This window comes from Temnothorax americanus, unplaced genomic scaffold, assembly GCF_048541705.1.
Source record: "Temnothorax americanus isolate GAGA-0224 unplaced genomic scaffold, ASM4854170v1 Scaffold67, whole genome shotgun sequence".
In the NCBI taxonomy this organism is placed as follows: domain Eukaryota; kingdom Metazoa; phylum Arthropoda; class Insecta; order Hymenoptera; family Formicidae; genus Temnothorax; species Temnothorax americanus.
Window position 1 is genome coordinate 15,664 of NW_027509789.1, and position 9,385 is coordinate 25,048.

A 9,385-nucleotide genomic window follows, 5' to 3' on the forward strand; every position below is an offset into this window, starting at 1 on the left:
TTGCCAGTCAGATCGATTTAAATTACTTTAATTGTTATTCTATATACTGGCGAAAGAAATTTATTATTTTGTTTATTATACACCGTCGACCTAGTAATCGGTGCTCCATCTTACAGTTGTTATTGCGATAAATATTACCACAGCCCTAGTGGTCGAATTGGCACGACACCCGCACGGTATACGGGAGGTTCCAGGTTCAAACCCTGGCTGGGGTAATATTTTTCGCAATAAAATTAAAAACTATTTAATTTAGAAATTACATCAAGGGACCAAAACCATGGTCAAAATTAATAATGTCTCGATATTGATCTGAAAAAAGTGCTGTGTGAATCCGACAAACCAAGTTGGCTCACAGTTTTTCAATGTTCATATCGGAAAGACGTTATATATATTGCCAGTCAGGTCGATTTAAATTACTTTAATTGTTATTCTATATACTGGCGAAAGAAATTTATTATTCTGTTTATCAAGAGACACGGTAGTGTCTCGCGCCAAGTACACGCGGAGCGAGACCGACCGTGACTCATTTACGCGACGCGACGGGTTGCGAGTACCCGAGATGTTGAGATCTCAATAACGAGTGAACGGATCAATTTCTAAGTAGGCTTGATCGATAGCTTGTGGTCCAATTAGGGGGGGGGGGTTTCTCTCATAATATTTCGCTACGTGCCCTACGAGCGGAGATATTGCGACGCAAAGTCCAAATGCGAAAATTTATTTTTAAGATACGTCGTCTACGTCGACCGCTTTTCTTTATAACATACATGTAACAAACAGAGAACGTCACTTTCACTTTTTTGACACTGGCGGCTAGCGGCGTTAGTGTCGCAGTGCAGTGCAGTGCAGACAGTGCGTTCGTTTAGAGCGCTATCCTGTCAGTCAGTTCATCATCTGATCAGTTAATCTATCTCGATCGATCGAGAGACACGGTAGTACGCGCGGAGCGAGACCGATCGTGTGACTCTTTATTACGCGTCGCGAGGTAAGGTGCGACAACGGGCGCATACGCGCGTACGCGAAACGGCAGTAACACCGTAATCGTGCCGGCGATATACTGAATTGAATTGCTTCGTGCTTATCTAAAGATTTTGTATCCCTACATTGGGTGCGTTCAGCCGATACTCCGCTAGCCTAGCAATCGTGAGTAGTCGCTCGTTTTCGCTCGTTTCCTCTCCTTTGACCCAATGGATTAAAAGGAGAGGAAACGAGCGACTGCTCACGATTGCTAGGCTAGCGGAGTATCGGCTGAACGCACCCATCGTGTTACTATCGCTGCCGGAAAAGAAGGTTCTCTACGCTTGGCAGAAAGTGACGACTGACACGTTCGATCCCGACTTCGTTGATCGCAGAAGAGCTCAACTCGAGGTACGTTTCCGATTTGCAATTAAAAAATTTTGTGCGATGAATGTTGTACCCAATTATAACCTCAAATAAAGTTGTGCACGTTGCTGAAAGATATATATATATATATATATCTTGATATATAGGCTACGGTCAACGTGATACAAATGCTCTGGAGCGTTCTTCTTCTCCTTCTTTCTTCATTGAAAGAAAAGAGAAGAGGAATGCTTCGAAGCATTTGTAGTGTCACGTTGACCATAGCCATAATATCATATTAATACATTATTTTACTTTTTAGGTCAAGGATTGCCATTTAAAGCTGGTACGTTTGATGGGGCTGTCAGTATTTCTGCGCTTGTGGTTGTGCTATGCAAGCAAAACTTTGCACAATCCTACAAGACGTTTATATCGTTTCTTATCAACGTTGTATGCATGTCTGTCAAGAAGCGCAAGAGCAGTGTTACAATTCTATCCAGAGAACGGTGAACAGGTTGTTGATATTATATATATCTTGATATATAGGCTACGGTCAACGTGATACAAATGCTCTGGAGGTTCTTCTTCTCCTTCTTTCTTCATTGAAAGAAAAGAGAAGAGGAATGCTTCGAAGCATTTGTAGTGTCACGTTGATCGTAGCCATAATATCATATTGATATATTATTTTATTTTTAGACGTAGCTGTTGATCCGTACAAAATTACCTTTTAAAAAAAAGGTAAAAAAGAGCGCCAAGTACACGCATAATAGTGTATATATGTATTATGTTGTTACCCTGTTATGTTGTTACCTCGAAAAAAAACAAAGTGGTAGTATTATACCTCCAAATAGCTTTATCCTGTACATACTGTTTATACAATGCGTAATATACTACAAAAAGGCGTGATATCCGCACAAAAAAACCTTTTTTAAAAAAAGGTAAAAAAAAGGCGCCAAGTACACGTATAGTAGTGTATATGTTGTTACCTAAAAAAAAAAGAAAGTGGTAGTATTATACTTCGAAAAAACCTAAGTAACAAGTTTTAGATCTTTATATCTCGAAAAATCTCGAAAAAATCTAAGCAGTAGTATCTTTATTTCCGAAAAATTATAACCCAAGTGATACACGTCACAAAATTATGTTACCTTATCAAAAAGAAGAGTCGCGCTTCAAGTGATCTATTACAATTACAAAAAAGAAATGATATCTCTTTAAATTAGAGCGCCAATTACAGAGAGAACATGTATATTGCCTCAAAAAATAATTGTTGCACTACTTTGAAAAATCTTTACATTGTGTCAATTAGAAAAGAATGTATAATAACAATTTTATAAGATTAAAAAATTTTATTTAAATTTAACAAGGGAATACAAGATATTTAAATACAAAGTTATTTACATGTGTATTTTTTAATGGCCACAAAGAATTACAGAGGTAACAGTACAAAATAAAAATATTTTATTAAAATACATAAATTTTTCTTGTAAAAAAACTTGGCGCTGCTAGACCTTTTAAATAAATAAGGACAACAATAAATAAAAATAATTTAGAGAAGAATGCAATGGGAGTAATATTAAATGATTATCAGCGTAGATGTGGGAGTGAGTGATATGGGTGTGCGTGACTACGCGGACGGCGGATAATGCGGCTTATAATTAAGTATAGAATAAGTTTATTTATTTATTTAAAATTTCGAGGTCTAGCAGCGCCATGTTTTTTTACAAGAAAAATTTATGTATTTTAATAAAATATTTTTATTTTGTACTGTTACCTCTGTAATTCTTTGTGGCCATTAAAAAATACACATGTAAATAACTTTGTATTTAAATATCTTGTATTCCCTTGTTAAATTTAAATAAAATTTTTTAATCTTATAAAATTGTTATTATACATTTTTTTCTAATTGACACAATGTAAAGATTTTTCAAAGTAATGCAACAATTATTTTTTGAGGCAATATACATGTTCTCTCTGTAATTGGCGCTCTAATTTAAAGAGATATCATTTCTTTTTTGTAATTGTAATAGATCACTTGAAGCGCGACTCTTCTTTTTGATAAGGTAACATAATTTTGTGACGTGTATCACTTGGGTTATAATTTTTCGGAAATAAAGATACTACTGCTTAGATTTTTTCGAGATTTTTCGAGATATAAAGATCTAAAACTTGTTACTTAGGTTTTTTCGAGGTATAATACTACCACTTTCTTTTTTTTAGGTTTTATTTACTTAACAATTTGTAAATAATTTTAAAAAAAGATTATTTCTACAATAATTATTAATGTGTAACATTTTTTTTTAATTCTTAGAAAATTTAATAATAAATCGAGAATTATAACTAATTTTTCAAAAATAAATAATTAAATAAAAATAATTTTTAATTTTCTAAAAAATAATGAAAAAAAAATATTTTTTAATTTTCCAAAAAATTAGTAATTAAATAAAAATTTTTTCTAATTTTTCAGAAAATTAACAATTAAATAAAAATAATTTTTTATCCTTGACTCTGAAACAAGGTGTCTTGGCAAAAACAAGCATGTTCATGGGTTCATAGGTGACGAGAAAAAGTGTGAGGAAGGGGTGGTCAATAAACGAGACACTTTTTAAATTATAATTTATATATCTATGCAATATCTAGGTATTTATATATCTATATCTATATATCTATATTTATCTATTAGTACAAAATGTTGACGAAGCAACAACGTGATTATGACGACGGCATGTGCCGTTTAGCGCAGTCTGAAATAATGAAATAGTGGAGACGATTAGAAGGGTATAACGCGCGTTGAATAAAACGAAGTAGAGAAGGTGAGTATATACTCGTGGTGTATACACTCGAGGTACTTACCGACGGATCTTCGCGCTGCTCGGACCCGGCAGCGGATTGCCGGGATCCTCGTACTCGTTTTCCTCCTCGTCCTCGTCCTCGTCCTCCTCCTCCTCCTCCTTCTCCTTCTCCTGCTCCTCCTTCTCCTCCTCGCGCCTGGCGCTGTAAATAGAAAAAGTGATCAACACGCACACATACACACGCACTCACGCACACGCATACCGTTTCTCCTTTTTCTCCCATTCCTCCTCCTCCTCCTCATCCCTCTGTAGCCTGATGCTCAACAATATTGATTTGTCAACTTCCCAAAGGTCTTCCTGATTTGCCGATCTTGACATAATATCGACCGATATATTGTGGAAGAAATCGGCATGGCGACGGAAATGACTCTCCTTGTCCGGCTGCCAACTCTCCAAATCGAGATGGATGTTGAAACACCCTGCAGGCCGGACAGTGAGACTTTCAGTGTCCTCTTGGGGAAGCGACCAGTGATCGGCAAAAAAAATTTTTTATTATTTATTTTTTAATGTCAAAGCAATCATTAATAAGCCAAAATACAATATTAAGTGCCAAAAAAATTAAAAATATTTTTCAACTTATTTTTATTTACTTAATAATTTGTAAATAATTTTTCAAAAAAAGATTATTTCTACAAAAATTATTAATGTGTAACATTTTTTTTTAATTCTTAGAAAATTTAATAATAAATCGAGAATTATAACTAATTTTTCAAAAATAAATAATTAAATAAAAATAATTTTTAATTTTCTAAAAAATAATGGAAAAAAAATATTTTTTAATTTTCCAAAAAATTAGTAATTAAATAAAAAATTTTTCTAATTTTTCAGAAAATTAACAATTAAATAAAAATAATTTTTTATCCTTGACTCTGAAACAAGGTGTCTTGGCAAAAACAAGCATGAACATGAGGTAACTGACAATATTACAATCAGAAATACTAGGCAAGACAAAGGGAACATCATAAGTTCTTGATTACACTTATTTTACACATTAATGATAAAGCGAAAAATTGTTTTAAGAATGCCAACATTCTTTGAACAACTAAAAAAATAATTGTGAAGATTTGTGAGGAAATATATCTATTAATTAATCTAGTCGATATTTATTAGATTATATTAATAAGTATAAGTTGTTGTTCTTAAATTTTCCTTCTCTTTGAGTGTGCATATAACATACAATTTTTGTAAATATATGAATGTATTCGAAGTTTCAATTTTATATTCAGAAGTACTAAATAAAGCGAAATCAATGATTAAAAAATTATATTTGTTATCACACAGTTATTATTAAATCAGTCAACACGGTAATAAATGTGTACATATTTGACTTACAAGAATAATTTATTAATTATTACTTACATATTAATATTGTATAAACGTATCAGCAGATACAGCGTATTTATTCTTCAAGTTTTCAATCAAGATTATTTATCATCTCTCATTGATGTAATGCTCTTTAAAGCTCCTGGTCCCTGAGCCGAAAACTCCGCGTTGACGGTGACGACGTACCGTCGCGGTAGAAATAAGAACTCTCTCCAATGGAGAATAAGCGAGAAATGTTGAGAATTGACACGTTGAGAATTCTTACGTAGTATTTCCAAATAAAAAGATATTTGCTTAAAATAACACTACAGATCACTTCAGCACACTTTAAAAATACGCCGAGTTGAAGTTAAGTCTACCCCTTTCCCTTGACAATTAATAAACAGCCGTAAAATGAATATAATACGAAATCTAGTCATGCGCCTGCGCACAAGCCTGCATCGTATCACATTCGTTTTACGGCTGTTTATTACTATCAAGGAAAAGGGGTAGACTTAACCTCAACTCGGCGTATTTTTAAAGTGTGCTGAAGTGATCTGTAGTGTTATTTTAAGCAAATATCTTTTTATTTGGAAATACTACGCAAGAATTTTCAACGTGTCATTTCTTACTTCTTCTCACATTCCAACATGGCCGCGACGAGTACCCAGGAGCCTTAAATATGCCCAAATTATTTAAGAGAATCACGTGTTTTCTAAGTAAATAATACTATTGCTTCCTCATAGAGGAAGCTTTGTAATGGTGAAAAAATTTTTTTTCGAGATTTTGATAGAAATAGGTTTAGAATGTTCTAAAATGTCGAAAAATCATATTAGTAAAAAATGTCCGGAAGTATGTATGTATGTGTGTGTGTGTGTGTGTGTGTACGGATTTTTGTACACGCATCTACTTCTACAATTTTTTAGATACCAGTTTGAATTTTTGCACACAAATAGAGTATCCTAGAAAGTATGTCCTCCTCAAATTTTATTGAAATCGGTCTACCGGTATAGATTTTATGCAGATTTTCCTTTTTTTGAAAAATGTGTTTTACGCTGCTGTTTTCTCAATATTTGAGATAGCGATTAATTTTTAATTTTATTATATTTTCCAGTTTTTTCTACCCCTATTTCATATATAATTCATTAAAATTTGATTGATCAGATCTCGTATTACACACATTTGAAATTTCGAAGAATTCGTACATACATAGAAGCTTTATAAAACTTGATCTGATCAACCAAATTTTAACCAATTATATATGAAATAGGGGTAGAAAAGACTGGAAAATATAATAGAATTAAAAATAAATCGCTATCTCAAATATTTATAATATCGGGCTGATTTTTTTTATCGATAAAGTATTGTTTTAGTTTTTAAATGGACAAGTATTTTTAGTATTTTTTAGTGAATGTATATAATTATTTACGCAGTCCCCAAAAGAGTTAAGTGTGAAATCAGAACCTTTGCTAACAAAGCTTCCTCTATGAGGAAGCCAAAACAAATAAATACCGATAATTATACCTCGAATAAAATAAAAACTTGCACACTTAGGAACTATGAGGAAGCAATGTGCAAGTTTCTACTTGCACAATTAAAAACTACGAGGAAACAATGTGCAAGTTTTTTTATATTTCTTATTTTTTTTAGCGACACTCGAATAACACTTTATAATTACTTTTAATTCAAAATTCTCATCAGTTAATTTATTAAATTTAGGTAAATTAAACATTGTAGCGTAACTAAAAAATCTTTCTACTGGTGCAGAAGATGGTAAAAGTGTATTAAATTTGAGAAAAACTTTCTTAACAATAGGATATAAATTAAGTAATTCGAGATCATTCCTACTTTCAGTACTAAATTTCTGAATAATTGTTTCTACATCAGAGGCCCCAAAAGTTTCGACTACATCAGGTGTATCATGATCACATGTAAAGTCAAAAAAATCATCCTCAGCTACACTATCATCTTTTTTCTTATCTTCAACTCTACTCGACACAGAAGCAAGTGCTTCTTTTATTGCTACTATAACATTTGCTTGCACTGAGCGACTTAAACAATTGAGCCAGTTCAATTTAAATTTAGGATGTGAAGCTGCTGCTACAGCGCTAATCCGTCCTTCATTTTCAACATCAAAAATTGGCTTATCCAAACACTAACTTTTTACAAAATTGTAACTTTATTTTTTGACAAGCCAGTAATTTATTCTTGACGGATATGAGTGTAGGAAGCAGGTATAGCGTAGCATAAGACCGCTAAACCAATGAGCATCCAGTATAAAGACGCCATATTAATTTACATAAGATTGGTCCAGCCGGTCCAGCGGTCTTATGCTATGCTTATGCAGCCTATGCAATTTTGTGCGCGATGGCCTTAAGAGAGAGCAAGAGACCATCGTCAAATTATAGTTCATCTAGTAATTGCAAATTTTTCCAAAAGACACGAATTTTCAGTAGGAAAAAATTATTTTGTATAGTTAACGTCATCGTTTCATTTCTACTGCAACTAATGTACTTTTAAAAACGAATACTTTACAAATTAATAAATGCTAATTTTCTAAAAAATTAGTAATATATTTTCTAATAATTATCTACTAATTGTTCTCAAATAATTTACTTTTTAAAAATTACTAATTTTTTTAAAAATTAAAAATATTTTTTTCTAAATGTAATTTTTTTAAAAACTGACAATTTATTTTATATAATTGCCAATTTTTAAATTATGAGCAATATATTTCTGATTATTTATTAATTTTTTAAACAGAGTATTACATTTTCAATTAATTAATAATTATTTTAAATTTAAAGCTTAGTATTTTATTAATTACCAATTTTTTGTTAATTAAAATTAAAAACATTTAAATTTTTTATTTTTGATTAATTAAAAATAATCGCCGATATCATTACTAAAAACAGAATTTTTGCCGATCACTGGAGGCGACGTCTTGGGGGTCTCTCACGACTTCATAAATTCTTTTGCGGCTAACGAATTCCACGCATGGCTCTGTATTCCATGTTTTTCAGACCGAATGGTGAGTTTCCTAAAAGATCTTTTTGATATCTCAACATTAATTAAACAAATTTACAGATATGGATCAATTGGTCTATGTTTCTGATACTTTGAATCAGTAAACTCACCATACGGTACGGAGAACGTGTAACTTAACTTCTGTAACTATTATACCGCTGAAGCCTAGATGGCTCAAAACTGAGCCGAAACGTACGGATCGATGTAATGTATCAAAACGACGAATAAATCACTTATTTCTGATATTACGCATTGTGATCTGCGTCTGACCCTCATAGCCTTCTCCTATTTTAATCTCGAGGGTCCTCATATTATTTTATTTATTATTTTGACTTTTCTTTGATAAAATTTTATTATGTTCTTTGAAGGAGTATAAATTCTTCTTTCGAGTACATAATAAAGACTCTTTCTAAAATTTGTACATTTTAAGACTATTATCAAGAAAATATTCTTGCTTAAAGACAACCGTTACTTACTAAAAAAAAGGTAAATTGAGTAATCGCTTTTTTAAGCTGTAGAATTGATATTTTCCTGGTGTATGCATGTGCACACATATGTACATACGTACGCACAAAAAAAATTTCTATGTTGTTAGAAAATTTTATTTCTATTTAAAAAAGGCGAGAAACTATCATCGCTTATAGGACAGGGGCCCGGCGTTACGCGCCGCTTGTAGTAAACAACTGCCCGCGCGCCGACCGCGGGGCGGCCGCATCTCGCCGCGCGCTTGGATTTGGCGGAGGGCGGGCTAATACGTCGATTTTTAATCATTAATAACTCGTCAACTATTGCGAAAATTGCAAAATGGTACATGACTTTTCGACTCAGTTTGGCTCGCTCTATCTAAATATGAAAAAAGTACCAACAATTGTGGGGCACCCTGAGGTTGG

General features: G+C 32.6%; 1 long non-coding RNA gene across 1 annotated transcript; it reads left to right on the forward strand.

The window, feature by feature from the left end:
- The first annotated feature begins 1,104 nt into the window (after positions 1–1,104).
- Positions 1,105–2,227, forward strand: LOC143905799 (uncharacterized). Its single transcript, XR_013259323.1, has 3 exons — positions 1,105–1,365; positions 1,640–1,831; positions 2,014–2,227. It is a non-coding gene; the product is annotated as an uncharacterized LOC143905799 (long non-coding RNA).
- Positions 2,228–9,385: the final 7,158 nt, after the last annotated feature.